The 22,928-nt window shown below is 45.1% G+C and overlaps 1 protein-coding gene and 1 long non-coding RNA gene across 2 annotated transcripts in view; one reads left to right on the top strand and one right to left on the bottom strand.

Annotated features, from left to right (window-relative positions):
* Positions 1 to 22,928, top strand: part of LOC108796995 (putative RRN3-like protein RRN3P2) — a 116,834-nt gene that overhangs the window by 8,515 nt on the left and 85,391 nt on the right. The gene's annotated exons all lie outside the window — the stretch shown is intronic.
* On the bottom strand, positions 6,059 to 14,594 carry LOC108796996. The gene is made up of 3 exons (XR_001941842.1): positions 14,510 to 14,594; positions 13,359 to 13,362; positions 6,059 to 6,069 (listed from the first exon to the last, which is right to left on the bottom strand). It is a non-coding gene; the product is annotated as an uncharacterized LOC108796996 (long non-coding RNA).

Raw genomic sequence — 22,928 nt, 5'->3', positions numbered from 1 at the left:
GTATTAGCGATTGTCGAAAGGCAGTCAGAGTGGGAGAAAGCCTGACAGGTTGGGGTAAGGAGTTCCAAAGAATGGGAGAGACTCTAGAGAAGTCCTGGAGGCGTGCATGGGAGAAGTTTATGGGGGAGCTGGAAAGCAGGAGGTCTTGGGAGGAGCGTAGGGGATGGTTAGGGTGATACTTTGAGGCAAGGTTGGAGATGTAACCTGGGGCAGAATTGTGGATGGCTTTGTAAGTCGTTGTTAATATTTTGAATTTTACCCTTTGGGCGATTAGAAGCCAGTGCAGGGATTGGCAGAGGGGGATTGTAGACACTGAGCGGTTGGTTAGGTGGATAAGTCTGGCAGCAGCATTCATAATAGACTAAAGGTGGGGTTGTCTGTAGAGGTAGGCCAATGAGGAGAGAGTTGCAATTGTCAAGACGGGAGAAAACAAGTGAGTGAATGAGCAGCTTTGTGGTTTCATTGTTGAGGAAGTGGCGTATTTTGGAGATGTTACGAAGGTGAAGACGGCAGGAACTGGATAGGAATTGGATGTGGGGAAGAAAGGTCAGGTCAGAGTCCAGGATGACACCTTGTCATGGGGGGGGGTGGGGGGTTGGATAGTTGTGTTCTCAATCATGATCAAAACGTTGGGGGAGGAAATACCATGAGCTCAGTTTTGAAAGATTGAGCTTTAGGAAGTGTTATGACATCCAGACTGATATGTCAGTAAGTTAGTGATACGTGTGGAGACTTAGGTGAGTTGTAGAGTGGAGAGATATATTTGAATGTCATAAGCATAGAGATGGTACTGGAAGCTATGTGAGGTTATTAACTGACCAAGAGAGGAGGTGTAGATAGAGAAGTGAAGGGGTCCAAGAACAGAGCCTTGGGGGACCCCAACAGAAATAGGAAAAGAAGAGGTAGATTTGTAGGTTGCACTAAAAGTGCACTTATAGGTAGGAGGAGAACCATGAGAGAGCAGAGTCTTGTAGGCCAAGCTAGTGGAGTTTTTTGAGGAGCATTGGCTGGTCAACTGTCAAAAGCAGCAGAGAGGTCTAATAGCAAGAGTCAGGAGGAGTGGGCATTTTTTTTTTTTTTTTTTTTTTAAGGAGGGGGGTTCCAGTGGAGTGTAGGGGGCGAAAGCCGGACTGTAAGGGATCAGTGAGATTGTCATCAGTGAGGTGGAAGCTCAGGCGGTTGTAGATGAGGCATTCAAGGAGTTTGGAAGTGAAGGAGTAAAGAGATAGGTCTGAGGTAGTGCATGTTTTAGAGGGGAGGGAAGGATGCCAGTAGAGTGAAAGATTAAAAATGTGGGTAAGAGTGTAGGATAGAGCAAGAGGGTGACCAGAGTAGTGGTGAGGCAACAGGGTCCAGGGGGCAAGTGGTGAGGTGGGTGTCGGAGAGAAGCTTTGTAACCTCTTCTTTGTTGACAGAGTCAAAAGAGGAAAGTAACAAGTGTAATGGTGGGTCTGGTACATGAATAGGGGAAGGTGACTGGACAGTGGGAATTTTATCTTGGATTGCATCTGTTTTGTTTTTGAAATGAATGGCGATGTTCTGGGCAGTGAGTGAGTTAGTGGGTGGTGGTGGGGGACATAGTAGAGAGGTAAAAGTAGAAAGAGTTGACGTGGTCTGGATGAGAGTGTGTAAATGAGAGTGACAAAATAAATCCTGTTTGGAAGCACGGAGGGAGGAATTATATTTTATGAGGGCCACTTTATACAGGGTAAAGTCTTGCGGAGACCTAGAGGGTTATTCACAAAGCTGCCGAAGGCAGCCATGTGAATAACCGACCCAAAGTGAAGTGAGCCGAACGCTTGGCTATTCACTTGAGGCTTGTACAGCTGATTTCAGCCGTACATTCGGGCAACCCGAAGTGCAGAAGGAGTTCAACTCAGCCAAACCAACATCTGGATCAGCTGAGCCGAACCTCCGGCAAGCTACTCGCTGCTGTTCGGCCTATTCTCAAAGGGGCCGAACAGCAGTGAGTGAACCTCCCATGGTACTGAGCAGAATAGAAAAACAGTTTTAGAAAAAAGTAGAGAACGATTGGGCGGAGCTAGCAGTGACGGCTCCGCCCAATTGTTTTCTATTTGCCGGGACCAGCTGTCATTACAATAAGAGCTCAACGGAGGCGGTGGTGATATCAAAGCCGGCGCCGCTAAGCTATCGTAATGACCAGTGACGTGTGGTACCTCTTGCTCGGGGTGAGGCATTCCCTAGCCCCACCCCCTCCGGCCAAAGCCATGCCCCCGGAAGCTCCACCCCCTGCTGGACAAAGCCCCTTCCCCAACCTAGTGTAAAGGAGGAAGGGAGGAGACGGGGAGGAGCCTCCCTGTCCCTCACTTGCTCCTCACCGCTGAGGCTCCGTAACAGGTTACACAGCGGGGAGGATTTCCCTGCTGTGTAACCTGTTCCTCTAACCGCACGTCCCTGGTAATGACAGTTCAGCATCCCCTGGTTACCTGGACAGTTCAGCATCCCCTGGTTACACACTGAGAACTTGATGGAGCCACTGTGATATCAGATCACAGCATTAGCATTAGCTCCCTGTTATCTGCTAATTCCCCTGCTATGTTATTTTTTTTTTCCTAATTTGACAGCTGCCGCAGGCTGCCGTCAGAGTAAGGAAATTAAAAAAACAACAAATGGCATAGGAATGATTAGCTAGGCTGCTATTGGCCATTTCAAATTGGAATAGCCAATAGTAGGCTGGCTATTGCACCCGCCTACTGCTGCTGTCAGCAGAGGTGGACCTGAAGTTCTCCATCAGGTTCAGCTCTGCTGATTGACAGAAGCAGTAGGCGGGGTGCAATAGGCAGCCTACTATTGGCTATTCCAATTTTGAAATGGCCAATAGCAGCCTAGCTATTTATTCCTATGCTATTGTTTTTGTTTTTTTTATTTCTTTACTCTGACAGCTGTCAAAATAATAGAATAAAAAACATAGCTTAGGTTCGGCTTAATCCTTTGGCTCCTTAGTGAATAACCCTCCTAGTTTTATGCCACACTCGCTCCAGAGTGCGGCTTTTTTTTTTTTTTAGATTTCTGGTTTCTATAGTTTGCCACGGTTGTAGTGGACGTGGTCTAAGTCTGCGTGTAGTGAGGGGTCTGAAAGACCCCCCTGATGTCTCCATAAAGAGGACCTGTCACACCATTTCTGTTATTACATAGGGGACTTGTTAGCCCCCTATGTGATAGCAATAAGGTTAATGTAAAAAATAAAGTGATAAAAAAAATGTAAAGTAACAAAAAAAAATTCTGGGGCATTTTCTCAAATTTTTTTAAATAACTCCCAAGTGCACACACATGCATACGCCAACAGGTGCCTACCTACAAAAATGAAAATTGTGCTACACATGTTACATATCACCATGAACATCTGAGTGAGAGCAATAATTCTAGAGCCATTAATCACTGTTGACACTAAACTGATGAGCGGTGAAAGCTTTTAAAGTGTCCCCTATGAGAAATTTGGGGTATTGAAGTTTTTGCGGGTTCTCGGGCAAACACATTTTTAGGACTTGCCATGTTTGGTATCTATTTACGTGATGTGACCCCCATCTTTTTATATTTTACCAAATAATTGGGTATTATATTCTGTTTCTGTGCACTAAATGTCATTCTATTGTATTTTATCCTAAAAATACTGGTTTGATAAACATTTGCGACAAAAAATTGCAACTAGCATTTGTTTTTTTCTACAGGGCCCCTGCTTTCAGAAAATATATCATTGTTTGGGGGGGGTTTGAAGCTGTTTTCTAGGCAAAAATGCAGATTATATCGTGTGTGCCAATAGTAGGAAATTGCTCCTGACAGCAAGTGGTTAAAGTGACAAAACTCAGGAGTTAAATCTTAATGGATTCAAGTTCCCTAACTATTAACAAAAATATAGCTTGTTTGTATCGCTCAGCTGTAGATCCTCAAATCCTCTCTGAATTGATGATGACACTGTCCTTCCTTCTGGAGGTGGCTAGTTTGGTTCCCCATGGAGTGAGCTTGGATTGGTGGCTACTTTACAGCACATAGACAGAGACCATGGGGAACAAAAGTAGCCACCCTCCAGAAGGAAGGACAGTGTTGGCACCAATTCAGAGATGATTTGAGGTTCTACAGCTGAGTGATATACACATTTTTGTTAATAGGGTTCTTGAATGCATTTTTAAAGTTTAACCCCTGAGTTTATTGTCACTTTAATTTCCGTACATTAAATTTGTATTTTTTTCCTGTTGCATCAGGGATTATATGCAGGTTATACTTCTCTTTAAAGTAATTACATGGCTCAACAAAGTAACAAGGCCCTGAACTAAGTTTCCCAACATTTGGACACTGCCAGATGCATTCCCTATGCCTGAAACTACTAGGGTTTTGGAACACCTTTTGCTTATGCGTTTTGTAATGCATTTGTTTAGCGCTTTAGTTCCTTTTTTGTTGCCAGTTTATTTTATTTTTGGAAAGCACTGAATGCAGTGATGCAAATTAGGGCATTTAAAAGTGATCAGACCTGACAATTGATTAATAGGCTCAAGGTACGCTTTCTGTCACTAAGTGACTGGTCCTCTTTTATGGAGACATCAGGGGTCTCCAAGACCCCTAATGTCACCTAGGACCTCCCTGAAGAAGCTGATGGAGCAGAGATCTGCTTCATCAGCTTCTCTCCAGCGTCTGAAGCTGGAGAGTGACACGAGAATGCGCATTCCGCATTCTGAGCCCGGAGAGGGGACCGGAGGGAGATCGTGTACCGACCGGGACCTGAGGGGGACACGGACCGGCAGCTAATACAAGTGATCCGCCAGCTCTATAGCCGGCGGATCGCTTGTATGTTAACGGGCATCGCTGCCTGTTTTGAAACGTGTCTTTCCCGCTCGCCGCACGGTGTGGCTAACAGGCCGTAGATACACGGCCTGTTACATCCAGGGAGCTCCCGGCCGGCCGTTTTTTTTTACAACGGCCGGGAAGGGTTAAAAACACCTGATGGCACTCTTTAGTGCAGGTCCTGGGGAGCTTAGGTATCCGGAGTAGTTGTAAGCTGGCATTCTGACATTCACTTGTTAGGGAAGAGGTGTGTGTGTGTATATATATAATGTGTGTGTGTGTGATAGATGTATAAATATATACACGCGCATCAATATTACATTGGGGTCAGAGGTCCTCTGTGTACATGCAAGAGTCTGTTGTCCTTGTGTGTCGCACTTATGCAGTTATAATGTGGCTTATCACTGTTTTTGCTTTGAGGACAGAGATACTGCATGCAAATGCCTTTGCTCATTAATGGGGCCGGGATCTGACTTGTGCCTTCACCCCAGCCCTATTTTGTCTCATACCAAAGGTATGTAGCGGAGGTCACTTTCATTGCACTCTTTTGCCCTAAGAGGGCCTGGTTGGTTATTTTTTCCCCACATGTTTTCCAGGACAGCATATGATATAGAAACTCTGCCTCCCGGTTAGGAAACGCATCGGTAAAAAGGATGAAAGGTCGCCCCTCCAACCTACTTTTCGTATGGAACCGCTATACTCGGGTCCTGGAGGGATTTTTACTTGCCTTCCCTAAGGAGAACTATGGGGAAAAACACTGACCCCCATAGTTCTCCTTTTTAAAGTGACGCTAAACCCAGTTAAATCTTAAAAATGTTTTCAGGTACCTTTTTAACTGTTAACACAAATGTAACTTATTTGTGCATCACTCAAGATGTTTATCCTCAAATCATTTCTGTATTTGTGCTGACACTGTCCTTCTGGAGGGTGACTTATTTTTTTCCCCTCATGTCAGCCACAGAGTTGGCAAAACCCAGACTGTTTTCATGGCAGAACCCTAATGTATTATCTTCCTGGACTGTTTTACTTTGAGACCAGAGCCAGCATTTTTGACTAAACTTGCTTCCCACGTCCACTGATACCACGATGTCACTATCCCATCGATTGATCAGAAGCAAGCTTTTTACCTCTTGCATTACCTGGAAACCACCTTGCCTTCGAGGAAGTCCAAGAATAATTTTTGTCAAGTCCTAGGAAAAGCTGTATAGCATCCTAAAATAACATAGCCAGGTGGATCAGAAAAACTGCAGCTTTTTCCCATCAATCTCTTCACTTGAATCCTCCAGAGGGTGTTAATGGCACATTCCATTAGAGCTTTAGTCTCCTCTTGGCCTGAAAAAGCTGGGACCTCGCCAGACCTGTAAGGCAGCTTTCTTGACTAGTTTCCGATTTGTGAAACTCTACAGAGTCGACCTGCTCCCCTGCCAGACCCAAGCTTTCTGTAGGAAGGTGCTCTTGACAGTTGTCCCCACTAAAATGCATTGCTAGCCTAATCCTCTCCTGTGCTACCCTGGAAGATTAATTGTGAAAACGGTTAATGACCTGAAAATTTTATTTTTCATGAATCTTCTGGGACAGCAGGGGTTACATAGTTACATAGTATTTGAGGTTGAATAAAGACATAAGTCCATCAAGTCCAACCTATTGCGTGTGTGCATTTATGTTTGAGCAGGTGTGTGCGTGTGTATTAGTCCATGAGTGATTTTGCTCTTAGACGTACCTGTACCCCTGTATGTTATGGTCTCTGAGGAACTCGTCCAGGAGTTTCTTGAATGATTCCACACTCTTAGATGAAACCTCTTAGACCTTAACCCGCTCTAACTGTGAAGAACCCCTTGCGCCCTGTGTTGACTTTTTTTTCCCACCAATTTTTGGTTGTGCCCTCTGGTCTTTGTTACGGAGCTAACCGTAAACAGTTTAATAATGTTGCTGTCACCCTTGAATAGTTTATACAGGAAAATCATGTCCCCCCCTTAATCTCCTAACCACCAACGAGAACATATTTAATTTTAACAACCTTGTTTCATAGTTCAGGTCCTCGAACCCCCTTAATGAGTTTGGTTGCCCTCCTCTGGACTTTTTCCAGCTCAAGGACATCTTTTCTGAGATCTGTGACCAAAACTGGACCGCATACTCCAGATGTGGCCGAACCAGTGATCTGTAAAGTGGCAAAATTATAGACTTGTCCCTGCAATACATTCCCTTCTTAATGCAAGACAGGACTCTACTTGCTTTGTTAACAGCAGCCTGGCACTGCGAGCTGTTCTTCAATCTGCGGTCTATAATGACCCCCAAATCCTTCTCCGTTTCCGACTTCCCTAGTTGCATACCCATAAGTGTATAGTCCATTTGCCTATTTTTAACTCCAAGGCGCATTACCTTACATTTATCGACATTGAACTTCTTCTGCCATACAGTTGCCCACTCCCCGATTTTATCCAGGTCCTCTTGTAATGTTATAGTGTCTAAATCTGTGTCTACTACCCTGCCTATTTTCGTATCATCAGCTAACACTGAGACATGGCTACTCACTCCCTCCCCGATATCATTAATAAATAGGTTAAAAAGCATGGGACCTAGCACAGAACCCTGGGGTACGCCACTCATGACCTCAGCCCAGTCTGAAAAGGTGCCATTAACTGATACTCTTTGTGCACGTTCTTGTAGCCAGTTTTCTATCCACGTGCACACTAATTCATCTATGCCCATAGCCCTTAGCTTGTACAACAAGCGTTTATGTGGCACCGTATCAAATGCTTTGGAAAAGTCCAGATATACTACGTCCACCGGCCTCTCCCCCCCCCCCATCCAGATATCTACTTACCTCTTCGTAAAAGGTCAGCAGGTTGGTCTGGCAAGAACGATTCTTCCTAAATCCGTGCTGCATATCAGTTATTATGCCCTGATCCCGGACGAATTCCACTAACAGTTTACATACTATGCATGTCAGACTAACTGGTCTATAGTTCCCCGGTTGGCATTTTGACCCTTTTTTGAATATAGGTACCACATTAGCCCTTTGCCAGTCGCTTGTCACTCTACCAGCCATTACGGATTCCTTAAAAATGAGTTGAGTTCCTTGAGTACCTTGGGATGTAGATTATCAGATCCTAATGCTTTATTTGCATTTAGTAGTTTAAGCCTATGTTGTATCCCAGTTTCAGTCAACCACTCAGGTGTATTTCTTGTTAAATTTTGTGTTTTATCATGTACATTAACCCCTTCATGACCGAGGTCTTTTTTTCATTTTTTGCACCCATGTTCTATTCCACATTTTAGGCCTGAAAATGACTTAAAACCCCCAAACATTATATATTTTCTGAATGCCAAGACCCTATAGAATAAAATGGTGGTAGTTGCAAATTTTTATGTTGCACAATATTAGCGCAACTGCTTATTATACCCCAACATTTAGTGAAAAATATTATTAAAAGCCCCAAAACACAACAAAATACCAATTTTTTTAATGAAATATAAAAGATGAGGTTACAACGAGTAAAACGATACCCAACATGCCCAGGTTACAAATTGCGTGCGTCCGTGAAACTGCAAAAACTGCAGTACCCCCAAAAATTCATAGACGCTTTAAAAGCCCCCACAGGTCATCAATTTAGAGATACCCCAAAATACTGGCCCTAGAATTATTGCACTCACTCCGGCGTGCGCGGCAATACCCAACATTTGTAGCGCGTTCGTCGTTTTCATACTCAGGTGCACCCGCCTACGTCTGCTATTTTATTTGCTAGACTTCTAGCATTGGTGAACATACATTTCATTACTGGTTAAACGTTTGCTCCCCACTACTAATTTTAGTTGTACCTGTTAGGGTTGGTCCATTCCTACTTGGATCACCTTGGGCAATTTAGATTTACTTTATTGACCTACATTTAGTATGCTCTCTTTATTGGCTTGATTTACTACTATGACTCTTTTGACTGGAGTGAGCCCACTATCTAATCCTGTTTTTTTCCTTCTGTGTTATCTGTCACGAGTGGTTGTTTTTAATATTTTTTTGTTTTTTTTTATTTCCCCCCCCCATTATCTAGTTTAAAACCTCCTCCAGTCTTTTAACCATTTCCCCCCCCCCCCAGAAATGCTGCCCCTCCCCCATTAAGGTGCAGCCCGTCTCGGCTGAAGAGGTGGTAACCGACTGAGAAGTCAGCCCAGTTCTCCAGGGAACCAAAGCCCTCGTTCCGACACCAGTTCCGGAGCCACTTGTTAAGTTTCCTCAACTCGCGCTGTCTCTCTGGAGTGGCTCGTGGCACTGGCAGTATCTCAGAGAATACCACCGTGGAGGTACTTTCCTTCAGCCTAGCACCTAAGTCTCTGAACTCCTTTTTTAGGACACTCCATTTACCTCCTATTTTGTCATTGGTGCTGACGTGCACCATGACAATTGGGTTGTGCCCAACCCCATCTAGTAATCTGTCAATTCGTTCCGCAATGTGCTGATCACGCACCCCCGGTAAGCAGCACACTGTTCGACGCTCACGGTCCTGTCGGTTCGCCTGATGATGGAATCTCCCACAACCAGGATCTGCCTCTCCTGATCCTCCATCCGACTCCCCTCCTCGCTGGAGCAATCACCCCCCCGATAGCTCCAGCAGTGTCACCCCTGAACTAATATCCCCAACATCACGCAACCTGGCATATTTGTTGTGGTTAACCAGTTCAGGGCTGACCTCTCTAGCACTCTTCCCTCTACCCCATCTTTTAACAGTGACCCAGCTTCCCACCTCGGGATCCTGCTCCTCTGCACCCCCCGCCTCATCTAAGCCTCCCTTCCCTCCACCACAGCCTGGTTTCTTTAGGTCCAGACTCTTTTCCATGTTGGTTATGCACCTCAGTGTTGCCAGTTTGCTGCTTAGATCCAGAATTTGGGCTTCCAAACAACCCGCTCATATCGAGCGCAAGTGTATTCCCCCTTAAACGCCTGTTCAAGGAACGCATACATTGCGCACGACGTGCACCTCGTTGCACAACCACTCAAGGAAGACATTTTCCCCTTTTTATTTATTCTTTCATGTTTTTGGTTTAGTGTTTTGTTTTTATTATAATACTACCGCACTGTGGTTATTTTACTGAAGCCCTTAATTTAGTTAAATTAACCCCGCGTTTAATTTAATTTCGCTACGTCCCTCTGTTTGAATCAACGTTTACTATAGTTCACTATTGCCCTGTGGATAAGTTAAGTTAGATTACACTGCAGTCCTAGGGTTATCTTACTAAGGACCTGTAGTTATTTTTGGGATGCTCCGATACCACTTTTTTAAGGCCGAGTACGCATACCGATACTTTTTTTCAAGTACTCGCCGATACCAATTACCTATACTTTTCCTTAAAGGGACAGGTCACATTTTTTCTAAAGCAATACAAAATCATGATTTTAGGTCAGTTTCTTAATATTATGAAGAACATGAAATAAATATTTATCATGCCATTGCTAACTAAGGCTTGTATCCCCATAGTGGGGAAAATAGATGAGCACATGGCCAGACTTCAGGCCAGAACACTGTGTAGTGTGGCACAGCTATATCCAAATCTGCATACCTGGCTTTATATTATAAGAACTTTATAATATAAAGCCAGGTATGCAGAATTGGATATAGCTGTGCCACGCTATACAATAATACACTGTTCTGGAGCCTTGGCATGTGCTCATCTGTTTATTATTACATTTTTTAATAATATAAAGCCAGGTATGCAGAAGTGGATATAGCTGTGCCACACTATACAGTTTTCTGGAGTCTGGACATGTGCTCATCTATTTTCCCCACCAGGGGGATACAAGCCTTAGTTAGCAATATCTACATAGTTATTTCTTTTAATTTATTTTAAAAAAATATTATATGCAGTTAAACAGCATTTTTGTACCCAGCCCCCATGCGGTGCTGCAGTACTAATAGAAAACGATTTTGTTTCTGCCTGGAGATCCGAACCATTTAAATGACCCTTTATCTCATTACTTGTCAACCAGATCCGTAACCAAAATGAACCCTATATACCAAAAAGATAAACCAGCTAACAGAGGATCGGGACAGGTATTCCAATTACAAAATGTTTTTATTAGATAAAATATCAGTTTTGGACATAAATATCATATCACTAACTGGTTTAAAAAAAAAAAAGCATGACATACAATTATAAATCTTCAGGTATGCAGATCTGTTTGTATAGTGTGCTCTCATTCCTATATATGCTAATCAGCTGACACCAAAGCATTATACGTTTCATAACGTATTATCCTTTGGTGTCCGCTGGTATCTGAAATACACTTATTAATCTCCAGTAGGGAAAAACAAGGAAGTTACTTAGTAGCACCTTCTTAAAAAATCAGTTTCTTTCCCACATATCTCCTGACTGGTGGTGAAGCCTGTCAATCATCCAATCGGCCAATCAGCGGGAGAAGAGGTCAGAATGGAGAAGATGACTGAGGACTTGGAGGAGGAGTTCGCGGCCATCTTGTTTCATTGAAGACTCTATGGAGGTCCTGTGTGCGGTGGTTTCCAGTCCCTGAAGATGGCGGGTGCGGCACAGGTACTCGTTTTTTGTATCTGAGTATTTGCACGAGTAAGAGTACTCATTCAAATACTCGGTGTCGCCGCCGATACCGATGCTTGTATCGGTATCGGAGCATCCCTAGTTATTTTAATTTGTTTTAATTTATATTCACTTTGGCTGTGGGATTTCATTTGCTTTTATTATGCTATGGCCCTCGGGTTTCTTATGCTACTGTCCTGGGGTAAAATTAAATGAAATTTATATTAAAGCCCTGGGCCTAAATTAAGGTATACCTAATCCCTTTGTCTTTTGTTTTTACTATGCCCCTTTGGATACTATATTTTAGCGCTATGCCCAGTATTCTATATTTTGTTTTAAAATATTTTTATTATTTAATGCCTAACTTATATACTCAGCTATACGTTTAGTGTTATTAATGCCCTGCTATATATACACTTTAAACACAATAAATACACAGTATACTCTAATATTCCCTAAAACAAAATGTGTGTGTGTGTATATATATATCTATAAACATTCACACACTTACCTTTTAACCCTATACTTATCGCCGCAGCCCCCTCAGCAATGTAATAAACCTGTAATACTTTTAAACACTAACAGTCTTGGTATAAAGTACTAACAGTTTATAAAAATGCTAACAGTTTAGTATTTGCAAATGTATACAATCTCACCCCCGCACAATCTCAAAGACAATTTCAGACACCCTACAGCCCCCAATCCATTTCATACGACCTGTTCCTGATTCCAGTCACGTCTCAGTCTTGCCCACACGCTGCTTCACTCTTCAGACTTCACTCTTCTCTCAGTTCACTCTCAGCTCAGTCGCCTGGATCATCAGCCACCCATCCCTCCCTCATTCGATATGATCCGCCTCGTCCTTGTCCACTCTTCTCCTCTCTTGCTGCTGGAACACCCGTCCGTCACTTGGCTTTCTGGTTCGTCAGTTCCTGCTGCTCTTGCCACCGGTCCGTCCGCACGCTCCAGCCTCCGGTCCATACTTCCGGTCCGCCACTCTCTGGATCGGCCACCGCTCCTCCCTCACGATTCCTTGCCCTCCGGTCCTGGATCTCCGGTCCCGCCGCTCTCAGCTCCCGCACGCTCCTGCACTCACTCCCTGCACGCCGCGCTGGTGCGCGCGCATGCTCCCTGCAAGAATGACTTCCGGCTCCGGTTCACAGGTCACAGGCTCCGGTAATCACGGTTTCTGCCCTTTTATTTGTTTGTTTAATAATATATGGGTTATCCTTCTTCCTTTGGTGCCATTCTAAGACTGAGGTGGTTGGGAGGGACGGCCCCTTTTATTTTATTTGTAGATGATTTGTTTCCTGTTTGTAGGCAGCCGGATATCCTCTCCTATGCTGTCCTGGAAGATCCATGGAAAAGACGTTACCAGGTACCTAACTCTGTTTGAACCACTTGAAGTCAGGGGTGTTAAATACCCTTCCTGTCCTGACCATTGCTCAGCGCATTGTTCAGCGCTTCTTGTTCAGCACTGAGGTACTGACATTATTCAGTCATGCCACGCTGTACCAAAATTAATTTTTGTAGTAGTTTTTTTGGGACTGATAGCTTTCTTTTGGTGCTATTTAATCACCTACTGGTGTTTTTTTTCCTTTTTATTATATGAAGAAAAAACTATTGAAAATTGGGAAAAAGTTTCCCTTACATTATGTTATGAAACATTGCAAATAAATAATATTCAAACATTTAGGCCAAAATGTATTCTGCTACATTTCTTTGGTAAAAACCCAAATAAGTGTATGTTTAGGGTGTGTGAAAGTTATACAGTCTACACACTATGGTAAATATATTTCAACTGTATCATAAACCCTGGTGTCCTGACTGCCTAACGGCCTAAAATGCCAGGGCAGTAGAAACAGCCACAAAATGAGATACATCAGTGCTCCCCAACCTTTTTATCTCCGTGGACCGGTCAACGTTTGATAATTTTACCGCGGCCCGCTGAGGGGGGGACGTTGATTGTTTATATTTTAGATTGTTTTGATTTAATAATTTTAACTTAATTGTATTTAAACATGCCTTCAGAATAAAATACAGTTACACCAAAAAATGAATATAAAGTGATTTAACATTTTAACTCACTAGAACGCTAAATCAATGAGAACCCTGAGCTTGTTTCTTTGCAACGAGACGGTTCCATCTGGGGGTAATACTCATTTTTGCTAATTTGTGGGTTAAATTTGAGCAAACGCAATATACACGTACACCAAGCACTGTTAAACATGAGAAAGTATCGGTGAACAGAGAGAAGAGCGATACACACCTTCTCTTTACCAAAGCTACAACTCCACTGCCGCTTGCAGCAGCTCAGCTCCAGACGTCAACTAAAACCGCCCCGATATCACGATATTTTGCGCATGCGCGGTATTGGTGCGGCTTTAGGTGACGTCTCTCAGCTCCCGGTTAACCTCTCGTCCTGGAAAGTCGGACAAACCCGAGAGAAATACACCACAGTAAATAAAATGGAAATAATTAGGGATGTCCCGATACCACTTTTTCAGGAGCAAGTACAAGAACTTCCCTTCATGTACTTGCCGATACCAATTACTGATACTTTTTTTTTTAAAGGAACAGTTGACTTTAAATGATCCATAGTACATAATAGTGCATAATAGTACATAACATGTAGCTGTACTATGGGTCATTTAACCACCCATTCATGTTAGCAGGTCAGAATTGTAAATCTACTGCAGTGCATTCTATATGTAGCACATATACAGTAGATATAGAATACACTGCAGCAGTAGATTCTTCTTGTTCACACAAAACACTAAGCCCTGTCCCGTCTTACTCACTGTTGCCTCGATCGCGGTGCCTCATGATTTTCCTCACGCGTGAGGATGTCGTCGGCACTGAGCTTGGAGAGGAGTTTTGCGTCACTGCTTCTCCGGTGGGCAGCTCTCTAGGTGGGGTCCTAATTTAGGTGGCCGGCGACTGCCTGGAGCGCCGCCCACCAGAGCAGTAAGTAAAAAAAAAACGGTCATGACAGTCATGTGACAGCCATAGGAAGAGTGACAGTCATGTGACAGCCATAGGAAGAGTGACAGTCATGTGACAGGAGGCAATTAATTGATTGTCAACAAAAACACACCAACTAAGGACAGAGAGAGATCACTTTATAAGCCCCTCCCCCCACATCCAGGTCACGTGTTTAGGTCGCACTCACCCTCATTGTTCCACTCCAGGTGGGTGACCTGCACCTCTCTGTGCCCCACAGCTGAGCTCAGCCCCCACTGCACAGCGTTTCCGACAACAGCCAGCTGCCGTGTCAAACCCCCATTGCCGGGCGGTGTGAGAGCGCGCACACAAGAACTCCAACCGGACTGCAGGGAGGCGGCGTCGCTGGAACTCGTGACTGACACGCCCCTGCTATCTGATTGGTCTACTCGCTGACAGCGTATCCGTCTCCCTTAAACCGGCCCCGTGGACTCGGGCACAAGGATTTTCCTCACACGCGAGCGCCGCCCACCGGAGCAGCAGTGACGCGACGCTCGGTGCTGCACAGTAAGTATTAAAAAAACACGCAATAATTTAATGTTCCTTGGGCGGCCCGGTACCATTTGATCCACGGACCGGTCCGCGGCCCGGGGGGTTGGGGACCACTGAGATACATGATGAATGTTTTAAAGATTAGGTTTTTTTTGGCGTAAGTTTTCAGAAAATGGTTTAAAGGTCGCCCCTCCAACCTCCACTTCAGTTTGTGTTGACCCCATCCAGAGGGTATGCGTCGCATGGAACGGCAATACTTTAATATGGGTTCTGAAGGATTTTTTAGGGACACTAAACCTAGGAGTTATATCCTAAAATGCATTCAGGTACCTTCAATATTAACAAAAATGTATCTTATTTGTGCATCAATTAGAACCTCAAATCATCTCTGGGTTTGTGCTGGCACTGTCCTTCCTTCTGGAAGGTAGCTACTTTTTGTTTCCCATGGTCCCTTTCTGTGTTGTAAAGTAGCCACCATTCCATGCTCACTCCCGTGATAGACTACAATCTCACGTTTAGTTTCCTAATATGTATTGAGATTGTAGTCTCATGTGAGTGAGCTTGGAGCAGTGGCTACTTTACTACACAAGCACACACACAGACCATGGGGAACAAAAGTAGCCAGTCTGCAGAAGGAAGGACAGTGTCTGCACGAATTCAGAGTATTTGAGTATCTACAGCAGGATGATACACAAATAAGCTAAATTTTTGTAATCGTTTGGTTACTTGAATACATTTTGTAAAATGTAACTCCTGGGTTTAGTGTCACTACTAGCCTTTAGTCCTATCCTCTCACAGGCAGGTAGAGTACCAGCTCCCCCTGTCCTGGCACCTGGTGTGGGTCAGTGGCCAGATTGAGTCATGTGCACTTAACCTTGTTTTGGAGCACTCCACTTTCGGATTGCCACTCATGGGCTAGTAGGGAGGCGGGCGGTACTTGTACGTCCTCCCTGAGCAATGCGCCGGTGGACCGGCTGTTTTAACAGTGGCCGGTCCGCAGGTGGTTAAGGATGACTCTTCTGCCGCATGTAGCAATCTCATTTCTTCTATCGGGGACTAGTTGTCTTAAACCTTCTAGTCTTTCTGGTCTCTGTTTGCGGGCATTAATCCTCTTTCACATGTGCAACCCATCCCTTCTGCACCTGCTGCTACTTTCAGTGGCAAGTGAGAAGATTCCTGTTGCTAAATCTGATGTGGATCCCAGAGAGCAAGGCTGACTTCTTGACTGTTCTGTGGAGGAAGATTTGTCACAGGAGCAACCTTCCAGCAGCAATAAGTTTAAATTGTCTCTAGAAGCTGTGGATAATCTTTTTAAAAGCCATCTATACTACCCTGGACATTTCTCTCTGTATAATCTGATGTATCCGAGTCTTAAAGAAAAGAGGGGTCATGTATTTTTGGTTCATAAGGTTCTTTCAGAATCTGTTTCTAGAGAATGGGCTGAAAGGAAGCATTTTTTTCTCCTCTAACCTCGTAGGTTTCCCTTAGAGGAGGATTCTGAGAAGTTGTGGAATAAATCTCCATAATTAGATGCCCCTTTTTCCAAAGTTCAAAAAATTTGGATTTGGCGCTTGAAGACATGGGGGTCTTGACGGACTCCTTTGGATAAGAGTGATGTTCTTCCTAAACGAGCTTGGGATTCGATTTTTAATTCAATAATTAGCCAGCCATCACCACTATTTGCATGGCTCACAACTTGGATTTTTTGGCTCTCGCAGCTTAAAACTCATTTGGAGGCAGGCACTTCTAGGGAAGAGCTCCTTGACCTCTCTGTATAATTAAGGTTGTAGATGCCTCAGCTGAATCTGTAAGGATATCTGGTAGGTCAGCTGCCTTAGTCAATTCATCGCATAGAGCTTTATGGCTTAAGACTTGGTCAGGCGATTCTTTCTCCAAGCTTCGTCTATGCAGTATGCTCTTCTCAGGAGATCTCTTGTTTGATAAGAAATGGCTACAGGCTAGAGTTCAGTTCACAGCCACCCTCAAGGTTCTTGGTTACAGATCTTACCAGAGATCTAGAAAAATCAGGTGCTCTATCTCATTGGGAGATTTTTTTTTTTTTTGGATCAGGTTGTTATTCCTGTTCCCCATGTGGAGCAGGGGGGAGTTTTGATCATTTCTTTTTTTTTTTTGGGGGGGTCTGCAAGCCTGCTGGGAAGTTCCGTCTGATTTCTCGACAGATGCTTGAGCGATAAGAAGTTCCTGATGGATTTGGTGTGATCCATTTTCCATGACAGTGGTTTTCTAGCAACCATAGATTTGAAGGGTGCTTATCTTGACATTAAACAATTCGGGAATGTTCTCAGTGTTTTCTTCAGCCCTTTCAGTTTAGATAGCTAGGGCTTGGAAAATGGCATGTAAAGCCCTTTTGGGCTTTACACAGCGCCAAGGATTTTCTCAAAAGTGTTGGTCGGCCTTGTCACCCTTATGTCTCAGGCAGATCACTATTGTTTTTTTAATTTCAATAACTTTTTATTGAGCATTTTCAACGTTCCCAGAGCTACCAGCTCCTTCCTAAGCCTCTCCAAAAATGGGGGAAAATTCAGCTCAGACGTAGCGCTGGGTATGGTGAGTCCCAAATATACAATGCCCGGATCAGGCCAGTGATAGTGCGTTTTGGCTTTTATGGTCTCCACATCCATCCCTAGATTCAAGATTTGAGATTTGGCAACATTTACCTTATAATATGACACAGAGGCATACAAGTGAATAACACGGGAGACTTCCCGCAGGGAAGACAGCGGATTCGATAGCATTAATAGGACATCATGCGTGAACAGGTTGATCTTGTGGGAGTGATGTGCTACTGAGATTCCAGTTATCTGCGGGTTCATTCTAATCGATTCAGCGAAGGGCTCTATGGATAAATTAAATATCAGGAGTGAAAGAGGGCACCTTCGCAAGAATAAAAATGAGCTTTGAACTTAAAAGATCTCGCCTCGAATTGGTCTGTCAAAAGCAGTCTCAATTCGAATCTCAGCTTGTTCAAGGTGGAGAGGTGTTGTGGGTCGGGGCAGGATTTGTTTTGAGTATCTAGGGACCGAATTTGGGTTAGAAGGTGGTTGATTCTCTGCTTACCTTGTCTCCGCGTCCTGGCTCCGATCCTCAGAAGGAGGCCACGCATGTAGGCCTTATGCGCATTCCATAGGTTGAGCGGGTCAAGGGAGGTTGGTGCGTTGAGCTCAAAAAATTCCTGTAGATCCTTCGTTGTCTTCAGAATGCCGAGCAAAGATACATTGTTGCGCCATACATATGTTGAGGTGTAGGGTTGGGTCTCCGAAAGGCGTATAGTGATCGCAGCGTGGTCAGACCAGGTAATGTCGTGGATAGTAGACCGCAGTACTCTGGGAAGAAGACCTCTGTCCACTGCGAATAGGTCAATCCTGGAATATGAGTTATGAGCTGATGAGTGGAATGTGAAGTCCTTTTCCGAGGCATGTTGGCATCTCCATACGTCGAACAGGTTCTCTTTATGGAGCCAGGGCTGAAGCGAGGGGAGGTTGCGGCTGGAGGGCTTGGTAGAATCTAGCTGGCGATCAGGTACAAGGTTAAAGTCTCCAGCGACTAGGAGAGAGCCTTTCTGTATGGAGGACGTTTTCTTGAGGACCTTGGTCAGAAACCATGGTTGGTGCGTGTTGGGTGCGTGTTGGGTGCGTATACGTTGACAATGGTGTAGTGCACCGAGTTGATGGAGCAAACCAAAACAATGTAACGTCCCGCCTCATCGATCACAGAGTCAAGAAGCAAGAAGGAAACAGTGTTCTGGATCGCTATCATCACTCCGGCCTTCATGCGCCGTCCGTTGGCACACAAGATGTGAGGAAATAAGTATCTGGACAGGAGAGCAGGGCTCTCCTATCTCCCCCTGGTGGTCTAGGCCTGAAAGCCGCGGCCTCGATTTTTTTCTGGGCTGCCCGAGGTGATCGATGAGGACTTGTGTGAAGCCTGGGAGGATGGTGGGCTCTGCGGCTCTCTAGGAGGCTTCTCGGGCCTGGGTAGCTCTTACCTTCAGGCCGGTGGTCATAATCCGAGTCCCGGTCCCCTCTATCAGCCAAGTGGGAGGTGATCGGCGTGGAGTGCTGCTGGCCGGCGCCATTTTGCATTTATGCCCGATGGATTGAAGAAAGCCGTCATTTTCTGCGGCCGGGCGGCGGATTTTTTCTTCCGGGACATGTCCGGACCTGCCCCTGAGATGGTCGGGGTAAGTGAGGAGATGATGCCGGGTCCCGATGCGGTGGTTGTTACGGTCCGCCGTCTGCTTGGGCACGGAGCTCGGTCTCAAGCAGCCATCCGTCCCAAGCGCTGGCCACGCCCCCCACTATTGTTTTTTTTGCTGGACAATCCTCTCATCCTAGTTCCCACCCTGAACCAGCCGGGCAAGGATATTTTAAGCCAAGAGTGGTTGAAGAGTCTGGGTTGGCTGATTTTAAACCTGGAAAAGTCCTCCTTCCTGCACAGTCGATTCATTACCTGGGGTACATCAATTCCCTGAAATAGAAGATTTATCTTCCTGAGGATAAGATTTTGAAAGTGCAGCAGCAGGTATCCCATCTTCAGACTGCTCTGCCTTTGTGCCTCAGGGACACCATCTTGGTTGTGAGTCTAATGACCTCCTTTATCCCAGTGGCATCAGCCACCACTCCAGTCTTTTCTTCTGCAGTCTTGGGATCACTCTCGGGAGTAGCTGTATCACAGAATTATTCTTCCCTGCTAGGATCCTGCACACTTGGGTAGGGATGCACTGATATATCGGCCGCCGAAACATATCAGCCGAAAATGTCACTTTTGGCTAAATGCCGATACATCCGTGATTTCTTTCCTCCCCGCTGGGCGCTGCTCTGTGTCCCAGCGAGGAGGAGAGAAAGTGACAGCCGGCCGAGCGCTGTGAGCGGCCGGTGTCTCTCTAACACCGCTCAGCCGCCTATCGCAGTGCAGCAGAGCGGTGTGGGGGCGGAGACAGCGCTGTCACAGGAGGCTAGGCTTTCCTCTTGCACCGCTCACTCAGACTCCTGTGACAGTGTGTGTCAGAGAGGAGAGCAGGCTACAAACACTCAGCGATCAGTGGTCGCTGAGTGTATTGTACATAATTGAGGATGGTTAATATAACAATTATGGATGGGAGTGATCTATATCCACTCCTGTTCATTCATAATTTAATAAAAACATTATCGGTTTCGGCCTGACAATTTTTTCTATTCGGTTTTTAAATTTCTATTTCGGTGCACCTCTACTTTTTGGTGGTGGTGAGTCCATTCCCACCTTGTGAGGGCACAGCTGTGGTCTCTGCCCTCAGCCAGTAAGCTCACTACAGACCTAAGTGCTTGAAGTTAGGGTGCTCACCTAGGGGTGCTGGTAGCTTAGGGTCGTTGGTCTTGAAAGGAGTCCAGATAGTTATCAAAACTGGAGAGACTTTATGCTCTAATATTTAGGGTTACTGGGGTGAGAGTCCCACGAGATCCCCAATATGTGTTGCTGAATTGCCTGATTCCAGGACTGTCTAAAGCTTTGGATAAATTAATTAGTTTCTTTTTGTTGGCAGCCAAAATAACCATAGCTAGGGCTTGGAAAACGCCAACAATTCCATTCCACTCGGTTAAACAAAAAATGTTGTGGATTATGGTCCATGAGAAACTTTGTCCCCCTACTAGACTATGCTAATGTGGAAGAATCTGAAATGCAATTGTATGCTATACTGACTGTGCATCATGTGCTATTTTATAGTTTTATTCTACTTTTGGAAAATTAATAAAATACTTTGAAAGTTAAAAACTGGAGAGACTTGGAGGCAGTGTGGAGAGAGTTTAATCAATTTCAGGAGGCTCTGAGGGGGCTCCACCATCTGGTGTTATCGGACAATTCCACAGCCGTGGCTTACATAAACAGGCAGGGAGCCCATCCTTTTCCGGTTCTCTTTGAAGATCTTAGCCTGGGTATTTAGCTGCCTCCTCTGCTACCCATTTGAAGGACACCCAGAATCTGGTGGTAGATTTTTTTTAATTTGTTTTTTTGAGTCAAACGCAGATCTGAGCGTAGGACTGGTCTCTCCATCCGTAAATGTTCAGGGAGAATGTTTCATTTTGGGGTCCTCCCAAGATGGACCCGATTGCCTCTCAGGTCAATACCAAGGTGGAGGTCTTCTCCCTCAGCACTTGAGACGGGGCCTTGGGGCTGGGTGCTTTGTCCAATCCTTGGAAGCTCAGTCTTTGTTATGCCTTTCCTCCATTCAGACTCCTTCCGCATATGCTTCAGAAGTTGTTCTAGAGAACCAGTCTGACTGCACCTTACTGACCCAGAAGACCATGGTTTTCGACCCTCTTGTCTATGGTCCACACCCCTTCCTGGTTTCTTTTCCATTGACCAAATCTGGTATCACAGGGTCCAGTTTGGCATCTGTGAAGACACGGTCATCAGTTTATTTGCTGTGTGTATTGGTGTTGTTTTTAAAAAAATCTATCAAGACTGTCAGCGACACCCCCCCCTTATGTTAGCTCTCTTTGTATTCCCAAAGAGCTCAGGACAATGATATTCTCCTGCATCTGGCCAGACTCCTGTTATGGCTGTCTGGAGCTCTTTAGCAGCTGGACCCCTGTGGGTTGTGCAGTCAGAATGTCTGGGGAGGGCAGGGTGTACGTGATGGGCTTATAATCTTTTCTGATCACCTCTGCCCCACACCCATAATCCCCCTGAAGCTCCTGGGAGAGATGGGGGGCCAACCCCATTTCTTCGTCACCAGCTTCAGACATGGGGGTTATTATAGATTTGAATGCAGAGAAACCGCTGTCCCATGCCCTCCCAGCTGAAGAGCTAGCAACAGGGCAGACTGCTGCTGGCCTTTGCCTTGAACCTACAGTGGCTCCGTGGAACCAGGGAGTAGAGGTGGCAGACCTTTCTCCCCAGCGGCAGATCAGCAGTCTGGGAGGGAAGTTGTTCATCCTCTCTCCCCAGCAGCATTTTGGAATGCAGGGAGAGGAGGAAGCTGTCCTCACACCCCAACAGCAAGCCAGAACTGAGGATGTGGTTTCCCCAGCAGAGGTGCTGGCACCAGGGTACAGCCTATGCCTCGCACTGTTGACTGTTCCAACCTTCATGGGCAGGGCAGCCATCAGGAATTTTGGGGCCCCTTACCTGTGTTACCTTTTAGGCCTGGCCCCCCCTCCCCCCGCCACCACCATTGCCGCATGGTCACGGGTCGCCCACTCTGCTCACACATACACAATGCCCCGTGCACGTTTTTATTCGAATGCAGATGGTGGCGGCAGGGGTTTGGTTTAAATTTTTTTTATTAATTTTTTTACTTTGTTTTTACTTAATTTTTTTACTTATCGCCTTTTTATTTTTTACATTTTTATGTATTTACATTTTTAATTTGATTTTTTTACTATTTTTTTCACTTGACTTCCCTGATATTACACAGGAGCCCAGCAACACATTATACAGCAATGCCGAATGACAACCAGCTATAGAGGACTAAAAGTCCAGCTATACATTATACAGGAATGCAGAATAGTATTATCCTGCATTGATGTATGATGTATTGCTGGGATCTGTAGTCCTCAATAGCTGGTTGCCATTCGACATTTGCTTTATAATGTATTGCTGGGATTTGTAGTCCTCTATAACTGTAGCTATTATTATAATACCATCAGCTGTAGAGGACTACAAATCCAAGCAATAAACCATACACCAATGCAGAATAATAGGAAGCTACATACTCTGTGCTGATCCGGGGTGACTATCTGATGTCTCCAGCAGAGGGTCTGTGCAGAAGGCTGTGCAGGGTCTCAGGAGGGCTGCGCTGGGTCTCAGGAGGAGGGCTGTAAAGAGTCAGGAGTAGGAGTGTGAAAGGTTTTAGAAGGGCTTTGTAGAGTCTAAGGAGGGCTGTGTGGGGTCTCAGGAGAGTGTTGGTGTGGTGCAATCGGAAAAAACATTGCATGCAATTGCACCTCAGTGGACCTCAGTGGCTTTGTGGTAGCATGAATTACACTGTGTGGGGATGGTCAATTTAAGTGGTAAAGTGTGTTCATGTCATGGGACCGTGAGATGAGGGTAGGTGGATGGTGTGAATGTTGAAAATGTATTTTCTTTAACTACCCCCC

This window comes from Nanorana parkeri, unplaced genomic scaffold, assembly GCF_000935625.1.
Source record: "Nanorana parkeri isolate BGI_ZX_2015 unplaced genomic scaffold, ASM93562v1 scaffold1208, whole genome shotgun sequence".
Lineage (NCBI taxonomy): Eukaryota > Metazoa > Chordata > Amphibia > Anura > Dicroglossidae > Nanorana > Nanorana parkeri.
Note: the sequence above shows the minus strand (reverse complement) of the source record. Positions and strands in the feature narration are given on the sequence as shown.